General features: G+C 49.2%; 1 long non-coding RNA gene across 1 annotated transcript; it reads left to right on the plus strand.

The window, feature by feature from the left end:
* The first annotated feature begins 7,510 nt into the window (after positions 1-7,510).
* Positions 7,511-19,483, plus strand: LOC146335671 (uncharacterized). The gene is made up of 4 exons (XR_014785971.1): positions 7,511-8,797; positions 10,186-10,380; positions 18,098-18,161; positions 18,690-19,483. It is a non-coding gene; the product is annotated as an uncharacterized LOC146335671 (long non-coding RNA).
* The last annotated feature ends 5,113 nt before the right edge of the window (positions 19,484-24,596 follow it).

Below are 24,596 nucleotides of genomic sequence, written 5' to 3' on the forward strand. Positions count from 1 at the left end.
TGAGCTATAAACCCGGTAACTGGTTTTCCCTGACAGAATGCCCACGGCTCATCAGACACTAACAGCTGTTGGTAAAAACAGCTTTGTAAACTCTTCAGAAATTCCTTCGTAGTAATTTGCACACAGTGCATTTGTGAGCTGGGGCGGGGGGGGGGCAGGGGGAGCTGAGTGACTTAGAAATCCAACCCAAAGAAGGGACATCTGCCACTCCTCTTCCTGATCAAGCCCTAGTCTGCACAGAAAAGTTTTGCAATTTGTACTTCTCCAAATTTTGCAGACTTGCTCTGCAGGATGTAACACTCCCTACCTGTGTAGTGCGCTGTTTGACTCAGAACTTCCGGTTTAGTTATGGTTGCTAGTTGACAGGAGGAAAAACAAATTCCTCTCTTCATTCATTCCTAGGAATGGGGGAGAAATTTATTTGGTTCGCATATGAATGTGAGCTTTCCCAATTTCACACTTCCAAACCAATACAGAAACCAGAGCTTTGTCCTCCTTCATAATTTTCCCTTCTCCAAATTTTGCATTGGAGTCCGGCAATGCATACTGTGTTCAAGAATGCATGCATTGGCTAACCACGCACACAAAAATGCATATATTGTTCAAATTATTCAAAATGCATTCTATTAGAAAAATTGTTCACACTGTAGGCCAATTTGCATTAAGATGCATACTTTAGGAGAAAAAGCAGACAAAAATGCGTATGATGTTCATGCATTTTTTTTAATTCTCAAAGTTCAGGGTGAACTGAACTTAAGGCTGGAAAAATGAGAAACCAAAGTTGACAGATTTCTCCATCTCCACTTCCATCAATTTGCAACTTCCCACATCTTTCATCCTTCCTTCCTAGTTGTCAGAAAAGCAAGGGAGACACCAAGGTATATCTGTACTTCTGCTGTCTATTGTTCTTAGGGATGTCCGAAAGTCACTTACCTTTTCAAAGGGTGACATTCGCAGTGGGGGGGAGGTGCTCCATCACTCCTCCCAAAATTCTCTCCGGCTGGCTCTGCTCTGTGGAGATTCCACGGAGCCGCCGGCCAGGGCCGCCCACAGCCAGACATCCAGCCACTGGGCAGCCTGCAGGGCTATATTTTGCCATGATAGGCTATGTAAATATTTACGTAGCCTATAATGGCAAAAAAAAAAAAAAAAACCAGCAGCAAAAAACCCAAAAAACAGCGGATGCAAATAGCGGCGGCTACAGCGGCCACCATTTGTGTTCCCTTTTTTTTTTTTTTGCTGTTTTAGTCTACATAAATATTTACATAGGCTATTACTGCAAAAAGAAAAAAGGGAATGCAAATGGCATAGTGGCCGCCATTTGCGTTCCCTTTTTTTCTCGCCCTAATAGCCTACGTAATTATTTACGTAGGCTAAAACGGCAAAAAAGGAACGCAAATGGCGGCTGCTGTAGCTGCCATTTGCGTTCGCTGTTTTTCTTTTTTTTGCTGTGATAGGCTACGTAAATACTTATGTAGCCTATCACGGCCTCCGCAGGGATGCAGACGCAGCTGCCATTTGCAAGTCAGCGTGGATGACAGCAGGTAAGTGGTCCGTTTCGCGTGCCTTTCGTGGGGTGGGGGGGTGAGGGGCTTTGTTCTACCATGGATTTCGGGGGGTCGAATGCACTGGCATTCAGCCTCACCGAGATCCGTGGCGGAATTCTCTGACATCCCTATTTTTTCTTAAAAAAATAAATGCTTCTTCATTTTTTGGTCATCATGCATATAATACAAGTGTGCTGTATGGCTATGAAGTGGGCAGAGTGGGTTGATCCAAGTGGTGACTGCACAGACCCATGAAGTTCAGTGACCATGATCTTAGTAGAGTTTGCAGCACGTTCACCTCATAATGTCAAATTCAACTCGAGGGGGGTGGGTGCAGCAGAACCCCAAAGCGTCTTTTTTTCACAACTCAGTTTGTGAGTAAATAAGAGGCTAGGCCAAGAAACACACCACTTACTCCGTTTGAGAATTGCTTTCTTTCAGCCATTGTTGTTGTTCAGTCATTCAGTCGTGTCCGACTCTTCGTGACCCCATGGACCAGAGCACGCCAGGCCTTCCTGTCCTCTGCTCTCTCCCAGAGCGTGCTCAAGTTCATATTCATTGCATCGGTGATGCTCTCTAGCCATCGCATCCTCTGCTGTCTCCTTCTCCTTTTGCCTTCGATCTTTCCCAGCATCAGGGTCTTTTCCAGGGAGTTTTCTCTTCGCATTAGGTGGCCAAAATATTTGAGCTTCAGCTTCAGTATCTGTCCTTCCAATGAGCACTCAGGGTTGATTTCCTTTAGGATTGACTGATTTGACCTCCTTGCAGTCCAGGGGACTCGTAAGAGTCTTCTCCAGCACCACAGTTCAAAAGCTTCTTCTTCGGCACTCAGCCTTCCTTATAGTCCAGCTCTCACAGCCATACGTTGCTACTGGGAAAACCATAGCTTTGGTTATACGTTTCAGCCATTAACAATGTGTTAAACGTCTCCCTGCTCCCCTCCGCCCGTTCAGAGCAGAACACACTGTGACCTAAAGCAAAACTTGCTGCTGGGCTGAAGCCCTGAGGCTCTAGAGAGGAAGCATTATATAATTATCTTTGTATCTTTCTGGCAGGGCAAAAACTCTGACATCCTCCCCCCTGCTTCCTAGACAGAATCAATGCTATTTGCAACATGCAAACAGCTGTCTGTAAAACACATTTATGAACTGGTCCCTAGCTTGTGAATATCAGGAATATTGCGGAATGTTCAGGGTTAATGGGCACATGATGGAAATTCCCCGGGTGAAGCTTTTCCTTTCACCACCGTTCTGTGCTGAGAAAAGCTGTATCTCTTGCATTTCAGTCACCTGGCAGCTACTAAAGACACAGCAGCCTTGCTAACAACAAATGCTGGCAATGTACTTTGGGACTCAATCTCAGCTTCAAAACCAGGTTGCCAACTGATTGGGGGGGAGGTGCTCTTGTGCGTTTCGCAGATGTTTGATGTTCAGAAATCTACCACTAAATTCATCTATTTAAAAGATTTGTAGGTCACCTTTTAGGTAAAAGTCTTTTCAAAGCTGAAGCATTTGTCACCAGCTAATTGTACGCACATCAAGCTACCTGTAAAGGCAGAGAAGTCAAAGCTGGTAAAAGAAAGAAAGAAAAAAGCTGGGTTGGTACCTTCTTGAGTTATGGCTCAAATTTATCAATCATAAGGACAATACTTATTTTATTTATTGATTTATATGTATATCCTGTCCTTGCTTGCAAAAATCCTAGGATGGCTAACAACCTGTATAAAAACAATACAACATATGAACACCATGGAAATCATAACTCTAACATTACAAATACTCAATAAAATAATCACTGCAACACTAGAAAGCAAATACAGCACTTGTCTATACCCCAAATGCACATACACATAAATATGTCTTTAACTGGTGCCTGAGTGACAACAGTGTGGAGGACAACTGATTACTAATGGAAGGGATTTCCACAGACAGGGTGCCATCATTAAGAAGGCTCTGCCAAGTGTGGTAGCCTTATGGGCCACATTTCCTTAAGGACACCATAAGCAAAGCCTGCCCAGCTGATCTTAAATCTCATCTTAAATCCCCACCAGTACTGTGGATGGTGGTCCTTCAACTTAGGGATGTTGGAGAAATCTGCAAGGGAACCAAATGAATTTGGATTTTCATGAATCTGACCTGCAAATTCCAAAACAGACTGGCTTTTCCCTTGTCAGGCAGATGCTGCGGACCTGCGGACCGTTTTTCTAACTTTCCTGAATGTTGCGCAAATTTCAGCATGGAAAAATATGCAAAATAAAAAACTAGCGTACCTGTGTTGCATGCGGAAGGCCTCAGGTTCAACCCCCCGGCCTCTCCCATTAAATGGTTGGGTAGCAGGGGATGGGGAAAACCCTTCTCTGTCTGAGATCCCGAAGAGCCTTTAACAATCAGACCAGACAATTTAGGGCTAGGGAGACAAAGAATCCGACCTGGTATGAGGCAGCTTCCTTCATTCGTATGATTGCCTCAGGCAGTGGAGGCTGGTGGCGCCAATGTCAGTGGGGCGGTGAATCCACTCTGGGATTCAGTCAGAACCAGTTCAGACTTCTAAAGGAGCTATCCAAGGCCTCCACTGGACTCAGGAATAATTTGATTGAGTCCGTGGTGTGTGTGTGTGTGGGCTGGGGGGGCTGGGGAAGGAGGTTTAGCCCTCCTCCCCCTGTGCCATGTTCCCAAGGGGAGGGCTACATTTCAGCGGTAGGGCCCATACTTTGCATGCAAAAGGCCTTTCTATCTGTCCTCAGACTTTAACATGTGAACAGATACAGAGGATTCCAGTTCTGTGGTCGTAGCCCCTTAATCAAGAATAATAATTGCAAGAATAATTATGCATGGTGTGGAGAAGGTGGGTAGGGAGATATTTTTTCTCCATCCCTCAAAGTACTAGGACCCAGTGGGGTCTCCCCATGAAGCTGACTGGTGGGAGATTCAGGACAGATCAAAGGAAGGACTTCACACAGCGCAGAGTTGAACTATGGAATTCCACAACATATAGTGATGGCCACCAATTTAGAAGGGGGGTTGACAAATTCGTGGAGGAGAAGGCTTTTGGTGCCTACTAGTCCTGGTGGCTATGTACTATGTCCAGGATCAGAGGCAGTGTGCCTATATACACCAGTTCCTGCGGAACATGGATGGGAGGGTGCTGTTGCACTCATGTCCTGCTTGTGCATTTCCCATGGGCAGCTGGTTGGCCACTGTGTGAACAGAATGCTGGACTAGATGGACCCTTGGTCTGACCCAGCATGGCTCTTCTTCTGTTCTCATGAGTATGAGTGTTGTAGAGCAGCCTGAGAAAGCGTCAACTCTCCCAAGCAGCAGGAATTCATTTGGTTGACATTTGAATGCAAACATACCTAATTTCACACTTTTGAACCGATATGTGAGCTGAAACTCAGTTATTCCATCGCAGTTTGCACTTACCCAAGTTTTGCAATGCTGTTCTCCATTTTTTTAAAAAAGAAATGTGTACAAGAATGTATATTGTCAAAGTGCACATAAAAAGGCATATATTAGTGAAAATCATTTTGCAAAGGAGTTCTCCCATTTTTAAAAAAATGTATACAAAAATGTGTATATTAGGAAAAATAATGGTAAGAAATGCATTATATTAAGAAAGTTGCTTGCAAAAATTGTGCATACTTGGCCAAATTGCATTCAAAAATGCAGGTTTTAGGAGAACTGCATGCAAAAATATGTATGAATTGTGCAGACTTAAAAATAATAAACTCAAAGTTCAGAATGAACTGAACTTGAGACTGGAAAGATTCCCAAAGTTTGGGATGAACTGAAGATTAAAAAAAAAAATCAGAAAGGGAGCAAAACTGAAATGGACTGATTCAATTATCCCTACCAAGAGGTAGGTAGATGAGGATGCTTGAGAAGATGACTCCTGCGCTACATGACCTGAGAGCAGGTTATGGTGTTTTCCTCCCAGGAGAGGTCACGCCCAGGGCAGAGGATACTTCAAGGGGAAACTGAGGATGATGGAACCAAGCAGCCATTGCTAGGAACCAGATGCTGATGCACTTTGAGATGGAGCTCGAAATAGAATTGGTAGAGATGGTGCAGGCACCTTATTCCGTTCAGAAATCTGGCACAACCCCCTGCCCGCACCCCGAGCCCCGCTCACTGAGAACCTGCCCCTGCTCGCCCCATGCCCGTGCTCCATGAGTAGCCCACACTCACCCAGGTGGCCTCGTCAAGCTCTGCGGTCGCCATTTTATGAAACATAAAATGGCAGTCGCAAAAATGCACATGTTCGCATAAGTGCAAAAGTGCGCATTTTGCGGCTGCGCATATTTGCTTATGTGAAGTGTGCATTTCTGTGCTCATGCATATTCACACACATGCAAATATGTGCAGTTGCAAAATGCACATTTTTGTGCATGCGCTCATATGGACATTTGCAAAAATGTACATTTTCGTGCATATTCAAATATGCACATTTTGCGATCGCCATTTTATTTTTCAAAAATTGTCACTGCGGAGCTTGACGAGGCTGCCGGGGTGGGTGTGGGCCACTCACGAGTACAGGAAAGGCTCGAGCGTGTTTTGGGGACCGGTGAGCTGGGGCAGTGGCTGGGTGGGCTCCCAGAGAACCCAGACAGGGGTGGATTCACACATCCCTAAGAATGGGAGAAACTTGGGGTGAAGTCCTTACATCTGTTGAGTGTGAAGGTATGCATGTATTTTATTTGTAAAATTTATAAGCCACCCTTCATACACAAGGGATCCCAGGGTGATGCACAGGATGTTATAAGATGGCAAAACAGAAGATAGTGACAATGATAGAACTACAAGGTAAGAGACACAAAAACTATTCAGCCAGTAAACAAAGAAATGAAGCTATCCATTAAAAAAAATTTTTAAAATGCCTGGGCAAGCAAGAACATTTTTTGGCATCAAAAAGAAAGCAAAGAGTGGGGAGGGGGATTCCAAAATCAGGAACCACCACAGAGAAGGCCATCTCAGTTCTAACTGCAGAGGGCTGGACCCAGATTTAGTCATACCTAGAGGTAAGATCCATTTGAATTAATGGGATTTCAATGGGTTTACTCTGACTAAATCTGGATCCAGCCTATAATGTGCTTCCCCCACTGATGGTATTTGAAGAAAGGCTGCCTCTGAAGAGCTTAATGCATGGGCAGGATGATATAGGAGGTAAGTGAATACAGAAAAATCAAGTGATGCACTTTATTTATGTGTAAAGCAAGCCCTCATGCCTCACAGCGGCATGTGTGAAAAGCATCATCTTTGAGGTAATCCAGAAGTTCTATCCATGTCTTTTGATCTGGGATGGCTCATTCAGATATGCAAGAAGAAATGTGTCCATCGTGAAACTGGAGAGTGCCAAATATCCATTGAGAAGCAAGAGTCTTTGAATTGTAATTGACACTAAAAAAGAAAGTCGTTCCTAAAGAATGCATTCCAATATAATATATATGTAAAATACCCTTTATTATAATGGATGCATTCTTTGGCGTAATAATAACAATAAGAAGGACAGTATGCTGGTATGGTTTGCAAAATCCTTACAGCTAGGATTAATGAGGGAGGCCCGTTCGTTAACTGCTGCTGGGCTATCAATTAGAACGTAATTGCCAATTTTCATTTTTTGCCTCTGTGAAAATGTCTTCAGGTCCTACAGCCTCTGCTCCCTCCCCCGCAATGACTGATCCACCCTCCCCAATTATCTGGAAAGGCTGCCGGCGTTTGCACAACAAAGAACCCTAAACAGCCTGTTCCTTTCTAGCTTGGCATCTTGATGGCTGGTGCTGCCGAACCAGGAACAGCTCTTTGGGTCGACATCTCTGTTTGTAAGGGTCCGTTTGGCCGGGGTTGTCCTCCTCCCCCTCCCCAGCCTCTGCTGTCTCTCCCCCTGGAGGTCCAGAATGGCACAGTCGGGAAGGCGGGAGTGTGGAAAATGAAGCCGAATGAAGTCACACGTCAGCTCGGCCGGACAGCAGCAGAACGCCGCGTCGTAAGGTTACTATTTATCTAGCGCGCATGGAGTTGGCACTCACATCTGGCGCCTGGCACTTATTGCAATTATTTATGATTTCCACCAAGATTTAAAAGCTCATCGCCGGCCTTGTAACGCAGTAACTGATTGCACGGCTAATGTAATTAAGGAAAGATGATGAGGTCCACGTGGCATGGCAGATGGTGGCGTTCATTGCAATCGGCAACGTGCAACTGGCAGGCAACTGCACAAGGGCAGCGCAGTGCCGGCAGCTGGAGGGCGCCTTTGCCACCATCCATTTGGAAATAAAGGCAGGGAGAGGGAATGGGGAGGGGGCACTGCATCCACCACGTGCAAAACTGCCAACAGGCTGCTAAGGAGCCTTGCGTGCAGAAGAAAGGATCCATTCTGTTCCCTTATTGTTCCTCTTGGTTTGCTTTGCCCTGCTTTACCCTACTTTCCATTCCTCCTGGATTCTGGCTTCGCTAGAACAACAACAACATGAATTCAATTCCAGGATTGGCCCATGCACAGAGCCAGGGTTGCACTGTGCACCGTGGTCTGAGGTGAGCCAGGAGCCACGGGACCAGTCAGTAGACAGGATCAAAGAGTGAGTCTGAAGGACAAACTGGGAGGCAGGGCTGAGAAAGAAGCCTGGAGGCAGGAGTGAAGACCAAATCAGGGCTGGAGGAGAAACCAGGAGGTGGGATCAAGGAGTGAGCCTGGATGCAGAAATGAAGAGCAAATCAGGGCTGGAGGAGAAACCAGGAGGCGGGATCAAGGAGTGAGCCCGGATGCAGAAATGAAGACCAAATCAGGGCTGGAGGAGAAACCAGGAGGCGGAATCAAGAAGTGAGCCCGGATGCAGAAATGAAGACCAAATCAGGGCTGGAGGAGAAACCAGGAGGCAGGATCAAGGAGTGAGCCCAGACACAGAAATGAAATCAAATCAGGGCTGGAGGAGAAACCAGGAGGCGGGATCAAGGAGTGAGCCCGGATGCAGAAATGAAGAGCAAATCAGGGCTGGAGGAGAAACCAGGAGGTGGGATCAAGGAGTGAGCCTGGATGCAGAAATGAAGAGCAAATCAGGGCTGGAGGAGAACCAGGAGGCGGGATCAAGGAGTGAGCCTGGATGCAGAAATGAAGATCAGGGCTGGAGGAGAAACCAGGAGGCAGGATCAAGGAGCAAGCCAGAAGCCAGGGCTGAAGAGTGAGTCAGAACCAGAAGAGAAACCAGGAGGCAGGCTCAAGAGGCAAGCCAGGGGTCAGGCACAAAGAATAACCAGGTATGCAAGAGCACACCAGAGCTCAGGAAGGCCTTGTTGCTCATGCAAGGCTCACCTGGAATAGGAAGCCATCTCATACTCCTTCCTGTCTAGGAGAATCCAATAGAAGGGCCATGGCTCAGTGGCAGAGCACCAGCTTTGCATGCAGAAGGTCCCAAATCCAATTCTTGGCATCTCCAAGTAGGGCTAGGAGAGAATCCTGCTGGAAACCTTGGAGAGCCACTCAGCATGGACGACACTGGGCTGGACAGACCAACGGTCTGAGTCAATATAAGGCAGCTTCCGGTATGGGTGGAGTCACACCAGGGCCTGAAGGCACTTCCTTGAGAAGTGGCTCCTGCAGTTCAGTGGCTCACCAAACAGGGGAGCTGCGCACAGATCCGGCAGCTCCTGGCATGCGGCCAGCCGCATGCATTCAGTGCATTCGCCCCATCTCCACCCTCTGCTTCACCAGTGTGCGTATGTGCACTGGTGTTTTTTTTTTTTTTAAAGGCTAAAAAGTAATCTTCATAGGATCATACATGTGATTGCCATGAGTCTCTCTTTGTGCAGTGTTTCCCTGCTGTGCAACTGCTCACGGGTGAAAAACGCCATGCAAAATACTCTTGCTGCAATGATACCTACAATCCCACAAATCCGCCCCCCCTTGGAGAAAGCTGGCCTGCTGGGGAATCCACAGGTCGGATTCATAGAAATCCAAACTCATTTGAATCCATTGCGGGTTTCTTCAGCATCCCTACCTTCTAATAGAGGACTGTCCTCTGTAAAACAGGACACATAGTCACCGTAGTTGCACCCCTCAATGCTCAGCAACATGGCAAGAAGGTGCTTCGCTGGCCTCAGAGTGGCAGCCCCGACAGGTCGCTTGGGGTTGGCAGAACACTAGTCCAGATAAAACAGAAGCAGTCATGCATCCGCTGTGCTCTTCCTGGGCGCTACAAAGGTGTATTGGTTTAATGCAGCCTTCTTCAACCTGATGTCCTCCAGGTTTTCACCACAACTTCCATATTTCCTGAATATTGATGATGCTGTTTGGGGCTGATGGGGGTTGAAGTCCCAAACATCTGGAAGGCAGGGCACCAGGTTGCAGAAGGCTGGTGGCTTCCCCCAAAGCATTCAGGGGGACTAGAGTCTATTCAAAGGACTACACTTCCCAGGTTCCCTGAGGAGAAGACAATGCCTTTTAAACCCCTTTCCATCTTCCCACTCTGCCGTGCTAGCTCCAGTGTTGGGTCCAGATCCAGGGGTGAGGGGGAGTTAGCGCTCTGCCAAAATCTGTCCTCCGATTTCCTGAAAGTCTTCTTCCCCCACGAAAGGGGCTTCCAGTTGTTCTGCCTCCTTCTCAGGGTGCTTTGTAATTCATTTTTGTGGTGTTTTTGAGCGAACAGAATCACAGCTGTCCTCCCAGGCCGCCTGCGCTTCCTGATCTGAAAAAGCCCCATGGGAGGAATTGCCTCACGTTGACTTCCAGCGGGCTGTAATTGAAGAGTGGGAAGCTGAGGAGGGCACAGGCTGCCGGAGAGATGAGTGTACAATGAAACACAGAATGCTTGTGCTCACCCCTCGACCTCCCGCTAAGTAAGGTAAGGAGGAGAGAATAAAGCCAACACAAGAGAATTTCTCTGAAATTCCTTCATCACCAAATTTCTTTTCGAAAGGATTCCCTTCTATCAAATTGAATGACAATGGTTGAAGAAAATGTGGGAGAAATTTTGGCACAACGTTAGTTGATAGTTTTACTAATCCTGACTTGGATTCCTGCACTGAGCAGGGGGTTGGACTCGATGGCCTTGTAGGCCCCTTCCAACCCTACTATTCTATGATTCTATGATGTATTGCTCCAGCCTAGGACTTTCTTTCTTTCTTTCTCTTTCTTTCTTTCTTCCTTCCTTCCTTCCTTCCTTCCTTCCTTCCTTCCTTCCTTTTAAGTGTTCCTACATGATGCATAATTCCAGCCTCAGTATGTAGTATAGATATGCTCACAGATATATTACATCTGTGCTTGGAGAACTTCCAGTTGAGAAGAACACAAGAAGAAGAGCCTTGCTGAACCAGGCTCAGATGCCCATTTAGTATCCCAGTGCCCACTTCCCATAGTGACCAACCAGATGTTCCCAGCAAGCCTAAAAGAAGGGCATGGGGGCACTGCACCTCATAAGACCACCCCCAGGAACATGGGAAGCTGCGTTGGTCCAAGTCAGACCACCCCACTCAGTCCCATTGGCACTGGCTGGGTGAAGCTCTCCAGGGTCTCAGGAAGGGGGTCTTTCCCTGCCCTACCTGGAGATGCCAGGGACTGGATCCCAGACCCTCTGCATGCAAAGCAGGGGCTCTTCCATTGTGCTATGGTCCTTCCTGTAGAAGCCCCACAGGCATTATTAAAGGTGTGCCCCTCCTTTCCACAGGTACGTAGATTTATCTGGGAATTGAACCCAGGCCCTCTCACCCTCAGACCTAGACTCATGGACCTAGACCAGCGTTCTCAATCTGACACCCTCCAGGTGTTTTGTACTACAATTCCCATCAGTCTTGGCCATGTCGACTGGGGGGCATTTATTTAGTTATTACATTTATATCCCACCTTTCCTCCAAGGAGCCCAAAGCAGCATACATGATCCTCCTCCTCTCCATTCTTTCCTCACAACAACCCTGTGAGGTAGCTTAGGCTAAGAGTCAGTGACTGGCCTAAAGTCGCCCAGTGAGCTTCATGGCTGAAAGGGGACTAGAACCCAGGTCTCCTCAGTCCCAGCCCAAGACTTCCAACCATTACACTACACCGGCTCTCAGTCGTAGTCCCGAACATCGGGAGGAGAGCAGGCTGGGGCTTTCCCCAACAACAGTGATGACCTAAATGGAACTTGTGTGCCTCCTTACACCTTTTTTAGTTGCCAGGAGTAGATAGTGTCCTGTTACGATGAATTTGCCTCCCTCCACTAGGGATGTCAGAGAATTCCGCCACGGATCTCGGTGAGGCTGAGTGCCAGTGCATTCAGCCCCCTGAACTCCGTGGCAGAACGGCCTGCCCCCCCGCTCCCCGCAGATCCCCCCCGGGACGAGACATACCTGGGGCAGATGTTCCAGGCGGCGGCGGCTCCAGGGGCAGCTTCGGCAGCAGCGGCGGCTGGTCTTCCGACCGGTTGCCGCCGCCGCCACCACCATTTGCAGTCTGTTCCCCCCCCCCACATTTGTGATAGGCTACGTAAAGATTTATGTAGCCTATCACAGCTGAATTCAGGGACGCAAACGGCGGCGGCTACGGATGTCTGGCTGCTGGCGGAGCCGGCCGGTGGCTCCGCGGAATCCCTGCAGAGCGGAGCCAGCCAGCGAGGATTCTGGGGGGACGGAGAGCCTCCCCCCAGTGGAACCTGGCGGAGCCAGGTAAGTGGGGTTTCGTACGCCCCTACCCTCCACTCAGCTGTGCTCCTGTAAGTTTGTTTCCCTTTATTTTATTTTTTATTTCTATACCACCCAATAGCCAAAGCTTTGCACTTTGTTGTTGCTGTTGTCTTGTCTAGGGATGGTGGAGAATTCCCCCACGGACCCCAGTGAGGCCAGATTCTTTAGAAGTCTGGAGTCCATGGCGGAACGGACTGCTCCCCCCTCCCCCCCGCGTAGTCCCCACGGACCGGATCCTACCTGCCTTCGGCAGGTCTGGTAGATGCTACGCTATTTGCGTTCCCCTTATTTTTGCCGTCTTAGTCTACGTAAATGTTTACGTAGACTAAGACGTGCCAAAATAAGGAACGCAAATGGCGGTGGCCATAGCTGCCGCCATTTGCATATGTGCATTTTTTTAAAAAATCAGCCGTGTTAGGCTACGTAAACATTTACATAGCCTATCACGGCTGACTGCAGGGACGCAAACGGCGGCGGCTACGGCCGCCGCCCTTTGCGTCCCTGCTAGCCAGCGGCCAGATTTCCGGCTGCTGGTGGAGCCAACCGGCGGATCCGCAGAATCGCTGCAGAGCACAGCCGGCCGGCCAGGATTCCGGGGGGGGGAGGAACGGAGCGCCTCCCCCCCGGCGAGGATTACGAGGGAAGGGATGGAACGCCTCCCCCCCCACCATCAGCATAATCCCCGAAAGGTAAGTGATTTTCGTACATCCCTACTTTAGCCATGCTATCATGGCTAAAGCAGCGACGCAAATGGCGTCCCCTACGCAGGACACCATTTGCATCCACAGCAGCCCGGCAGCGGACAGAGGTCCGGCTGCGGATTGGCCCGGCTGGCGGCTCCGTGGACGTGCTGCGGAGCGGTGCCACCTGGCAGGATTCTGAGGGGTAGGAACTGATCACCTCCCCCCCCCTAGAGGATTCCGGGGGAGGAACGGATCGCCTCCCCCCTAGCCAACCCCCGGCAAAAGAAAGGTAAGGAGGATTCGTACATCCCTAATCTTGTCTAGTACTAAAGTGTGTCTAAATTCTGTTGTTGTTGTTGGTTTTGTTTTGTCTTTTTTCAGAGACACCATGCTTTGGGCATCTCTGAAGCATTTCTTTTCCAAAGCCTCAGGCAAAATTCAGAGTGCTAAAAGGGACACTCTCTGCTGCATACATGCCCTGGGACTTCATCAGGAAAGAGGAGAAGCAAGGAATTATGGGATGAGACACGAGGGCAGTTCTGTCTAGGGGTGGACGAAAGTCACTTACCTGTCGTCGAAGGCCGTTCGCGGTGGGGGGGAGCGCTTCGCTGCTCCCCCCGCGAAGTTCAGGCCGGGGGGGGAGGCTTCCCACCTCGCCCGGCCGAAATTCAGGCCGGGGGGGAGGCTTCCCGCCTCGCCCGGCCGAAATTCAGGCCGGGGGGGAGGCGCCTCACCTCGCCCGGCCGCGAACGCGAAAGTAAAAAAAAAAACACTTCCCCTGATAGGCTACGTGACGATTCACGTAGCCTATCACGGCTAGATCTGCAAAGTCAGCTGTGATAGGCTACGTGAATTGTCATGTAGCCTATCACGGGTGACTTTAAAAAAAAAAAAAATCGCGTACGCGAATGGCGGCCCCCATAGGGAGCCGCCATTCCCGCTCCTTATTTGGTGGCTGTAGTCTACGTAAATGTTTACGTAGACTACGGCGAGAATAAGGGCAACGCAAATAGCGAAACTTGTTCGGGGGGCGAACACGTTGGCGCTCGGCCCCCCGAAGTTTCGGGGAGAAATTCTCCGCCATCCCTAGTTCTGTCCACATTCTCTGACATTTCACAGAGAACAAGGATACTCTGTTTGTGCTCCTATGCTCACATCAAGGCTTACTGCCAGATTCCCCACTGTGGAGCTGGACTATTGTGTATTGGCGGACTAATTCACTATTGTACTTTGGCGGACTATTGCTGTTGGTGGACTATTGCTCAGTGCTGAACCTTCTAGCCCAGGGGAGGCTAACCTAGGCCCACAGGCAGGCCTCGGCCTCTTATCAAGCAGCCCTTGGCATTTCCAAGGAGTGGCTAAATCTAGAGCAGCCTTCTCCAACCACATGCCCTCCAGATGTTTCAGGCTGGAACTATCAGTATCCCTGACCATTGTCCATGCTGGCTGGGGCTGATGGAGGTTGTAGCCCAACACGTTTGGTGAGCACCAGGTTGGGGAAGGCTGGCCCAAATTTAGTCATACGAAAATACAAAACTTACTGGAAAAGACTCTAATATAGTATATGCCACTAAAATACTAAAGCAAAACATTTTATGCATCTCTGATTTCTCTTCAGCCTCTGCTTTGTAGCACTCTTTGTGTGTGCTCTGCTCATTGATCGTACACTGAGCGGAGATGTTATGTGTAGGGATGCTGGAGAAATTCGAGACAAACTAAAATGAGCTCGGATTTCTAAGAACCCGACCTGCGGAATTTGCTGCGGAGTGAACCCCTCAGGGCGTGTAGAGTCTGTGGACTTCCAGACGTGTTTTGTTTTTTTTTTACTTTCTTGAAATGTACGCATAATTATTTGTAGGAAATTATGCACATTTCTGCTGAGGAAGAGTTGAATGGAATGGGGGATAATATGCTAAACATTATGTACTAAAGTACATTGTGTATATTCTTACGAAACCTCTTACATAATTATTTGCGTATTTTTCCGCATGACAAAAAAAAACACTATTCACGCCTGTCTGTGAGTGGACGCTGGAACAAAAGGTGCCTGGCAATCCAAAAAAGACAGACAGAGTGGATTTTACACAGCTCGTACATCCCTATTTATGTGTCAGTGAAAGTTATGTAAATTGCAGCAGACTTGTTTTTGCATATTATTCCAAATGGGGGGGAAAATGTGATTCTGCCATTGAGGGATGACAGGACGAAAGATGCCTGAGAATCCATGAAACACACATGGAACAGATTAAACAAAATCTGTATGTGTATTTGTTTGTTTGATTTATACCCCACCTTTCTACCAAGAAAACGGCACTCAAGGCAGCTTAGACGCATAATTCAAATTGATTTAAGACAATAAAATGCATTAAAATACAATTAAAATATAACAATTGCAGAATAAAAAAAATAAAAACAGTGCCCAACCCAGCAGACCCACTTACAGGTTAAGGACCTTCTTACATAAAGCTGTCTTTGTCTGCCATTGGAAAGATTGCACAGAGGGATCCAACCTGGCCTCCCTTGGGAGGGAGTTCCACAGCAGGGCCCTTCTTATGCTCTTAATAGCAGGGGTTGGCACCAAAAAATCCCTCTCTTGGGTCCCCACCAAACATGCCTCTGAAGGTGGTGGTCTTGAAAGAAGCATCTCTCCAGTAGATCCCCATCCCATGCCGTACTTGGAAGAGACTGCTGTACAGATGCCAAAACCTTCCCTTGTTAGAAACAGGTTTCAGAAATTGAGGCATTGAGCTATCCTAGGAAGGTGGTGGGACTCCTTTCCCCTCTATGGAGCCTAGGAAGGAGCCAGATCACACCACTGATCCTTGTAGCCTGGTATGGCCTCCTTACAGTGGTAGCAGCCAGGCAGGATCTTGGGCAGAAGGCCTTTCTGGGTCCTGCTACTGGTGGAGATCCTTTTAACTCAGGATCTTTGACAGAACGTCTTTCTGACACCTGCTACTGGTAGAGATCCTTTTCATTCTGGTTCTTGGGCAGAAGGTCTTCCCAACCCCTGCTATTAAGAACATAGGAAGGGCCCTGCTGGATCAGACCAAGGTCCATCTAGTCCAGCATTCTGTTCACACAGCGGCCAACCAGCTGTTAATGGAAAACTCCACCTACTGGCAGGGATCCTTTTAACTCAGGATCATGGTCAGAAGGCCTTTCCAAGCCCTGCTACCAATGGAGATCCTTTTAACTCAGGGGTGCAAAACAGTTTTGGAGTGGGGGATAGATGATGTCAGGGGTCATGGCCTTACCCCCTTATGGCACCCCCTTCTCTCTTTTTTATCTTTGTGCCTCCTGCCAGCACAGAGAAAGCCCAGGCCACCCCCCACCTCTGCTGCTATCTTCACTCTAAGAGCACGCTGTCAAGGGCTCCTTGGAGGCCTCTCTCAGTCTAATCCAGTAGCCAAGTCCAGACACAGACAAAGGGACTCTTTTCAAAGCTTTATTCTTCTTTTACAACTTAACAACTCTGCCGTTAACAACTAGATATGAGCAGCAGAATACCTATGCCCTAAGTTGGAACAGTTGGTCCTCATTTGAAAGGGAATTACTGGCAGACCCCTGAACTTAAGGACTAGGGAGAGTCCCTCCCCTTTTCCCTTGGATCCTCTGGGCGCAGCCATTGTTTGCGCGCCAACCGGGCACTACGCCTCCTTTCTGCGCCCTCCATTTGGCGCCACTCTCTGCGTCGGCGTCACGCGTCCAGCAAGTCTGCTTCCCGCGCTCTGTCACTCCCAGGACTGCTATCTAAGCTAGGAATGCCGGTGGGAGGAATCTCCGTCAGCTGTTGGCCCTGGGAAAAAGGAGCGCGCTCCTCTCCCAGGAGCGACTGCTCTTCCTCAGAATCAGAACTACTCTGGGATTCTATGGGCTCAGTGTCCACCCTGACACACACTTCCCCATGCATGGATGAGTCCTGTGGTGCTGCCCCACCCACGCTCCTGTCTCCGATTGGAGGTAGCAATGGGGGTGATTAGTGGTGGGGGTTGGGACTTGCCCACACAGGGAAGAGTGGCTGCTTTCCCTGGTCCAGGTGAGTCAGACCCAGCCCACCAGCTGCTATCCCCAATGTGGGATTGGAGATAATGGTGGGGGTTCCCCTGCTGGTGCACTCCAGCAAGGGAACTCCTGCGGTTATCTCCAATATCAGATTGCAGGTAGTGGCGGGGTTGCCCTGGGATAGGATTCCTCCAGGGGGTGCAGCTTAGAGTCTAAGCTGCTTCCCCTGGAAGGACCTCAAGAGGTGGCATGGGCCACATCGATGTGGTGTCCTGCAGGCTAGATTAGGCACACAGGCCAGTGGTTACATATCCATTTTAACTGCATTTGTCAGGGATGGAACATGGGGCGTTTGCCATTGATGCATCGTCCTTCTGCACACATCTAAGCAGAATTTTTTTTACCAGCCCCGCAGCTTCCAGAGCCTCAGCGGAGGTAGATGGGTCTGTTATTACCTCTATTATATTTTTCACCATTGTAATTCCCCTCCCAAGCTTGTGGGGAGGGATGAGACAAAAATGGAACTACATAAATTATTAATCTGAAAGAAACCGACTACAGACCACTAACCTTGCAGGAAACAGGCGAGTGGATCTTTGATGTTTGTGTGTGTGTATCTATTTCTGTTGCTGCAAAGCAAAGGTTAATGTTTTTTATTGTTCAATGTCATGTTTATAGTGGAATGTTGGGGGAGAAAGGTGGTGGGGGGGAAATCCCTGTCCCGTGATTAATTGCTGAGAAACTGGTGGATCTACAATTATTTGGCTGTTGTGAACAAATAAAGGGCTCCAGTATTCATCATATTCAAATGAGGCAGTAAAATAAATGACGCTGATGCTGTTGACGAACAAAACCTCGCCATGTTCCCCTTGCAATCGGGAAATGTACTCAAAAAATTGTAAATGAGATACAGCCACTGTCAAGGGATTGGGGGCCATTCGTCTTCGCACAACATGGCGCAATGCTGACCTATCACTTGCCGGCTTTAATTTATGTCACGAGATGCGCCTTCATTATGCACTTTTGATGGAAATGAAGCGCCGATTTATAATAAAGACTTGTGTGCGTTTGTGTGTGTTTCAAGAAAATCGCCTCTCCTCCCACCGGCAGAAGTTCTGTTTTTCATTAGCACCCATTCCGCCAGGTTAAAGCGCCCAGGTACCGATGGAAACCTGTCCCATCATTCATCATAATTTTGCTTTCCACTTTGTCACAGCTTGGGTGTTTAAGGAAGATAGATGGCACAAGATGTCTCCTTTTCAGAGGATCTTCATGCTCTGGTAAGTGTGGCCGATGCAAAATTAGTTTGCCACTTTATTATTTTCCTGTGAGTGTTTGTCAAAGCCACGCCGTACCTCTTCCATACGGAAGGCGAGTTGTTGGCTGTCATTCAGAAGTGTCGCCGGGGACGCTGAGGAACCTCGGAGCACTGTTCCGTGTTAGCCCCATCAACACCTTAGTGTGGGGGTGGTGTTTCCCATTGTTCATTCACCTTGGGCCTCAGCCTCCCAGGGTGAGGATTTCAACCAGGTAATTATCAGCCAAGTTGCTGCTATTCTCATCTGCATTTGTGAGCTGAAATTTCACGGTTGGGGCCTGATGGCTCTCAGAGTCCGCATAAGATGGGGACAGGACTGCATTGTGTCCATGGATTCTGCATGCTGGGACCAGGAGGGGTTGGTGCCTCCTAGTGGGCACTCCAAGACAGTCTCTATGAAAGACAACCCAACTTTGGACAACACTGAGTCCACAGACCTGGATATAGTTCCCTTGCCACATGCATGTACTCCTCCCATCCCACCCTCCAGGATTATATCCAAGAAGAAGGAGAATGGTGAAACCAGGCAGAAGACACCACTGGAGAGCAGAGTGCTTGTCTGACTCTGCACTTGAGAATGAGATCCTTACTGAAGAGCTTCCAGATCCGGAATCAAAGCCTCCACTGATCCACCAGGAAGGGTGAGGCCATGAAGTCTCTTAAATGAACTCTCAGTTGATGCCTGGCTGGTGCTGGTGAACAGGGATTGTCCAAGATATTTTGCTGCTGGAGGTGTGCCTCCATGTCCATGTCCATCCACCACTCACTCGTGGAACTCTATGGAGAGACCTGGGGTAGTTTCCAACAGGGCCGCTGTGCTCCTACCAATCCTGTTGCGCCAACAGGACTCACGGCTGGCGCAACGTGGATTTAGTGCTTCATAAAGCAAGCCCCCAAATGAGCAGAAATGCATATTTTCTCATCAGGGCAGGTAGGCAGAGCGCCATTATGTGCACACCTCTGACCTGCCCCTTTCTGGAAATGAGCGTTTCCACTTGTTTCCGGTTCTGATCTGAAGTGCTAAATCACCATTGCACAAGCGGTGGGTCCTGCTGCTGCTTGGACAGCACTGGATACTGCCTCGAACTGGATGAAAGGATGACATTACTCTGTAATAACTTTACTCTGTATGATCCATAAATGCACTGAGCCCTTCAGTGAATTTGAATTCTGTGGGGTGGTGCATTTATTCCATATTGAGACCTTTCGTTGTGTTGTATTGTTGTTCAATGAACAGTTATGCTTATGACCTCATAAAAAGCAAATTATTAAACACACGCACACAACTTTCTACTTCAACGCTTTGCTGCCCCCTCCCAGCATCTGCCACCTGATGCGATGGTCTCACTCTGCCTAACAGTAGGGCCGGCTCTGTTGGCAAAACATTGATCCTGCCCAGTTCCTTGGGCTGTGTGTTATGGACAGCTGTGCTGCTGCTTCGGCAGTCATGCTTAGAATCCGAGCTCCAGTGCAAGCCTTCCTTCCTAGCTAGGCTTCTTTCCCACCTCCCTTGCAAACCCTTGACCCTCGGCCCACCAGCTCCTGTGTTTGTGGGAATGGGGCATGCCAACATTTTGGAGCCAAGCAACGCCACCAGCAGGCCCATGTAATGGATATGTCATTTGAGAGTATAACTGGGCTGGAGCAAACAGGGATGCCTGCTCTCAGAAAGGAGTTGGAGAGGGGCACCAACTGAGCGTCAGAGTTCAAGCGCTATGGTGCAGCAATTGACACGGCATGTCATGTGTTGTTTCCTTTTGCATAATTAAGTGGGTGTTCAAGATGGTTGAGGAAAAGCCAGTGGCTGAGCAAGGGCAGCAGGTGAGGCAGAAGCGTCTCATTGGCACCCTGCCTGCAGCCAAAGACAGTTCAGCACATTCAGCCATGGACTATTGCTCGGGAGGAGGGAGATGTGACCTTGGACAGAAACAGCCAAGGGGCTTTCCTTTTGTTTTGCACCCACAAAAAGCCATGAAATCCACAAGCAAGAGCAAGTTTCCCTGAGTAGTGAGACCTTTGACTTGTGGTAGCAATCCCCCCCCTACCCATGGTGGCTTCTTGACTAATTACAACATTGCAGTTGCTGGAATGGACCAGGGCCACAGTGTGTGTGTGTGTGGGGACACCCGTGGAAACCTCCCTCCTTCCAGGGTCCTTCCCTGGGTCATCACTTGTTTTTTTTAAAAGGGGGCGGGGAAGAGTAGGAACATGTTCAGGTCAATTGGTTTCAAGGGGAAATGAAACGTGTGTCGAATCCACCCAGTGGCATGTAGGGATGGGTGGATCCACCCCTGTCTGGTTTTGGCAGGGGCCTCCCCGGACCCATGCTCAAGCCCTCATGAGCTTGCTGAGCTGCCCACACTCACCCTGGACCCCATCCGTGAGCGCCTGCCATTTTCCCAAGCTGGCTTTTACAGAAAAAAGGAGTTCTTTAAAAATGCGCACATTTAAACAAGGGCAAATTCGGGCTGGAAAAGGTTGATATGCACAATGTTACAGGCATAATGAGCCACTTACACCTCTAATATTGCATAGATCAGCCTTTCCCGGCCCAAATTTACATATATTTAAATATGCACATTTTTAAAGTCCTCCTTTTTTCTGTAAAAACCAGCTTGGGAAAATGGCAGGCGCCCACAGACAGGTCCGGGTGAGTGCAGGGAACACCCAGGAGGCTGCAAGCGGGGGCGAGCGAGGCCAGAGGCTCGACAGGTGTGGTCTGGGGGTGAGCCTGATGAACTCCCATACCTAGTCGGATGCCTGCGCCATCCCCAGTGGCACGAAAGTGGCTTGAAGGTGCTTGACTTTGCTTGTATCGTGCTCTAAGAAATTGGGAATGCTGGAAAAGGAGAGCTCACCCTTCTGTCTGGAGTTGCACATGGATAGTTCCCCAACTGATCTCATGGAGATCAGGGGTAGGGATAGGGGATGCCCATCCATATAGGTGAAGAAAGCAGCTGCCTAGGGCACCAAGTGGAGTGGAGAGCCAGATTCGAGGGGAAAATGCAAATTAAAAAAATACAAATAAAATAACAATAAGTATAATCAACATTTTAAATGCATTTTTATTTGAAATCAGACTGAAATGTAGCCTAGCTGTCAGATACAAATCCATTCTGAACGTTTCATGTCTCTGTCTTATCTGATCTCAGAGACATTGGTTGGACAGACGGAAAAATAGAATAATTGTGCTTCTGTTTAAATAAATATGCTTAAAAACGTTAAACGGAAAATAGGGGCAAAATGTTTCCCAGTTTACCAAAAACTTCAACCTAGATCTGCCCATGGGGCTTGGGGGTGGGGGTGTCGACGGCATGGTTCACCTTGGGCGCCAGTTACTGGCAGCTAGTTTAGGGCCGCCCCGCATGGGGATCGTAGGCATGATCCTGCTCTCTGCTCCAAACATTCAGTGTGCACATGATGTTCAGATGACACCCACCTATGCATTAAAAGAATGCAAGGGGGGGTGCATGGGACCCATGGGCTAGAACTGCCAGGCGTGTGTTTGGAGCAGATCAGAAGAGGCTCTACTTAAGTAACCATGTGCATGCATTAAGGATAGTATGAATCAGGTAAAATCTATTCTGTCTGTTTTGTGGATTGTCAGGCACCTTTCGTTCCATCGTCCACCCATCAATGGAATCGTATTTTTTTTGTTTCTGAATTTGTGCAAATTCTCATGTGCAAAAACGTGCAAATTTCCCCCAAACATGCATTTTCTTGCTTTAGCCCCATGGAGGGAAATGCATATTTTGGGCTGGTATTATTATTATTATTGTTGTTGTTGTTGTTGTATTTTCCTATGATGCACAAAATTCAGGAAAGTTAGAAAGTTGGTCAGCAAGCCAAGTCCACAGATTCTGCCCAATGGGGGGAAAGTCACTCAGCTGTGGAATCCATGGGTTGGATTCATGAGAATCTGAACTCATTTGGTTCCATTGCACAGTTCTCCAACATCCCCAGCATGCATAGACCTCCTCCATATGCCAATGCTGTAGTGTTGCCACTGGGCATATTGGTGGCAGGGGCATGGCTGGCCTCAGGGGAGGCTGGTGGCTCTGATGTCAGCGGGGCTGTGAATTCGCTCTGGGTTTCAGTCAGAACCAGCCAGAACTCTAAACTCTAATTCTAAAGGAGCTATCCAAGGTGTGGAAGCAGATTGGATTCACCACCCCACTCACATTGGAGCCACCGGCCTTCACTGGCTAGCCTATAGGGCCCCGCAAGGCCAACCCCAATGCATAGGATACAGCTTTCTGCTGAGTTAGACCATGGATCCATCTTGCCCCAGAGTGCAGAGCCTCTTTCAGCCCGAGGGCCAAATGCCATTTCAGAGAAGCTCTTGAGGGCCGCATTCCAGTGGTGGGTGAGGCCAAAAGCAGAAGGGGTGGGGCAATGGCAAAAGGGGCAGGGCAAAAATATCAAAAATACCAGTGTATTGTAGTTCAAAGCTCTTACTTCCAGGAATGAAGCCTTGGGAGTGGCATTTCAGCCTTTTAGAATGGGGAAAAAACTGCAGAAAAGCTGGGAAATGGGTGTAGCCTGCTGGGGAACCCCAGAGGGCTGGATTGGGACCCTTGGCAGCCTGGATTTGGCCCCCAGGCCTGAGGTTTGGTGCCCCTGATCTAGCCCAGTGTTGTCAACAATGACTGGCACCTGCTCTCCAGGATTTCACATAGGGGTGTACGAAACTCCGCTTACGTGGCTCCGCTGGGTTCTGCAGGTGGGGGGAGGCGATCTGGTCCTCCCCACCCAAATCCTTCCAGGCTGGCTCTGCTCCATGGCCAGGCTGCAGAGCCGCCAGCTGGGCCAACCCGCAGCAGGGCCTTCAGCCACTGCTGGGCTGGTATGGACACAAATGGCGTCCTGCATAGGGGATGCCATTTGCATCCCTGCGCAAGCCTGTGATAGGCTACGTAAATATTTATGTAGGCTACCACGGCTAAAGCGGGAATGCAAACGGCGTAGGGGATGCCATTTGCATCCCTGCTTTAGCTGTGATAGGCTGCGTAAATATATACATAGCCTATCATGGGCCGGCGTAGGGATGCAAATGGCAGTCGCTACAAGGCCGCCATTTGTGGCCGCAGCAGCCTGGCAGTGGCCGGAGCCGCCGCCACCACCTCCAGAGCCGGAGCCAGAGCCGCAGCCAGGTAGGCTCCATTTCGCGGGGCTTTCACAGGGTGGAGGGGCAGGGGGCTCCGTTCCGCCACGGACTCCGGGGGACCGAATTTGGAATGTACAAAAGTCACTTACCTGTTTGCGGATTATGTTGATGGTGGGGGGGAGGCGCTCCGTCCCTCCCCCCGGAATCCTGGCCGGCCGGCTCCACTCCGCAGGGATTCTGCGGAGCCACTGGCCAGCTCCGCCAGCAGCCAGACATCTGGCCGCTGGCTAGCAGGGACGCAAATGGCGGCGGCCATAGCCACCACCATTTGCGTCCCTGCAGTCAGCCGTGATAAGCTATGTAAATGTTTACGTAGCCTATCATGTCTGACTTAAAAAACAACAACAACATTGCACGTACGCAAATGGCGGCGGCCATGGCCGCTGCCATTTACGTTCCCTATTTTGGCACATCTTAGTCTACGTCAAGATTTACGTAGACTAAGACGGCGAAAATAAGGGGAACGCAAATAGCGTAGCGGACGCTATGCTATTTGCGTTCCCCTTATTTTCACTGTCTTAGTCTACGTAAATCTTGACATAGACTAAGACGTGCCAAAATAAGGAACGCAAATGGCGGCGGCCGTTGCCACCGCCATTTGCGTATGTGCGGTTTTTTTTTTAAGTCAGACGTGATAGGTTACGTAAACATTTACGTAGCCTATCACTTTTTTTTTTTTTAACTGGAAATGGTGGCGGCGGCAGCCGGTCAGAAGACCGGCCGCCGCCGCTGCCGCCCCGCTGCCGGAGCCGCCGCCGGAGCCTCCGGTGCCCGGAAGATCCGCCCCAGGTAAGTCTCGTCCCAGGGGTGGCGGGGTGGGGTGGGGGTGGCAGGCCGTTCTGACACCAATTTCGGGGGGCCGATGCACTGGCATTTGGCCTCCCCGAGATCCGTGGTGGAATTCTCTGATATCCCTAGACCGAATTCACAGGAATTTGGCCCCCCTGGGATTCATGGTGGAATTCTCTAACCTCCATAATTTCACATGGGAATCTTTCCCAACCCTACCTGGGGAGACTGGGACTTGAACCTGGGACCTTCTATATGCACGTCCCATGCGCTTCCACTGAGCTCCAGCCCCAGATGGCATGTGGGAGGTTCTCTGAACCCACTGATGAAAGTCATCTGAAAAAGGCTCTGGTGTTGCAGTCAGGGCCGGCGCCAAGGTAGGCATGGTTGGGCACCTGCCAAGGGCCCATGGAGGGTGTCTTGCCCAAGGGACCTCCAAAA

This window comes from Heloderma suspectum, chromosome 14 (assembly GCF_057233095.1).
Source record: "Heloderma suspectum isolate Gila_16-S chromosome 14, 16-S_ref, whole genome shotgun sequence".
In the NCBI taxonomy this organism is placed as follows: domain Eukaryota; kingdom Metazoa; phylum Chordata; class Lepidosauria; order Squamata; family Helodermatidae; genus Heloderma; species Heloderma suspectum.